The following is a 1,523-nucleotide window of genomic DNA, read 5'->3' on the forward strand; positions in this document are numbered from 1 at the left end:
AATTGAAGTTTATTACTAATTATCATGCATGAGAAATTATAACGGATTCATTTTATTATTTATTTCATCATTTATTATATATTGTTAAGAACTTTTTTTAATGAAAACGTATCCCAAAAATAAACTAATTATGCTTTACCTAATTATTTAATAATCCTAATTAATTATTAACATATATTACTTAATTTATATTGACCTTAGTATTATAATTAAAAATTATGATTGTTGTTATATTACAATTATTATTTATACAAATTTTATCATTGATTTATTATTATACTAATAACTATTAATAATAAACATGGAAATTAGAAATTAATGAAAGAAGATGTGTAATTGCACCTCATTGCACATAAATTGAGGGCTATAGAGGCACCATAGTCGTGTAAGAATTGGTAAGGAAAAATCATGATGCAGTCTTAGAAAGATGGCAAGTTGTCGATGGTAGGAGTAAAGGTGGTGATGCTCGAAATTCAGCATGAGTCAGATGTTGGTGGTTGAAAGGTGTAGGTGACAAAGAGGGCATGTGAATGGCAATGGAACACATTGAAAATCGCAAAAATGGGTGAGAAGCGTAGCGAGTATCGCAACCTTATTTTTAATGGATCATCTATAACATGACTTAGAAGGATGCAAAAATCAACTCAATTTTATTCCAAATGATTTATGGTTGTTGTTACATAATTTTGGGGTCAAAACTGACTATCTTTATATCCAACTTGGAAAATACGGTCGTAAAACTAGAGATCTAAGTTTAGGAGCTCATTATGCATCGAACAACGTATTAGCACCCAAAACACCATATTTAAATAGTAATTTCCCTAATCGCATGGACTAGTTTATACCCTTAATTTATGTATTAAATATTGAATTAGGGTGTATGACATGATTTTATATAGCTACCAAGTGTCCTTAGATGAAATAGAATAATCAAGACTATATATTTTGTGGTTGAAAATTGGCTAATGAGTGATAAGCACCAAACATACCTAAAAATCATACACTTTTATGGCACTTATCTTAAGCATAATGGAGACAAACCAACTTAAAACAATACTTTTGTATTAAATATCACAATTTCGTATATTTGTGTTTGTATTGCCTTTTTGTGTATTTTCTAGGAAATAAAATGAAGAAAAGATTCATGGTTAAAAAGCAACAAAAGTCAAGAAAATCAAGGTGCTCAACTAGGCAGCTGAGCATGGAACAAGCCCCGCTGAGTTGACCTGGCCACCTGCCTGACCTGGACCAAACTGCTCAACCAGGCAGCTGAGCGGACATGCTTAGTCGCTCAGCCTAGCACCAAACTAGGCCTAGCACAGTCAGAAATATGCTTGACACGGTCAGACACGAGCTTGGCACAAGCCAAGCTGCTGAACAAGCTGCTCAGCGGTCAAACCAAGCTGCTCAGTGGGGAATCAGACTCCTGGCTAGATCAGCAAGCACCAAGCCACGTTCCAGTCAACACGGTCAGAAGTTGCTGAACAAGCAGCTCAGCGGTGAAGCAGGTGCGTTGGGTGGTG

Source organism: Lupinus angustifolius, unplaced genomic scaffold (assembly GCF_001865875.1).
Source record: "Lupinus angustifolius cultivar Tanjil unplaced genomic scaffold, LupAngTanjil_v1.0 Scaffold_463, whole genome shotgun sequence".
Taxonomy (NCBI): domain Eukaryota; kingdom Viridiplantae; phylum Streptophyta; class Magnoliopsida; order Fabales; family Fabaceae; genus Lupinus; species Lupinus angustifolius.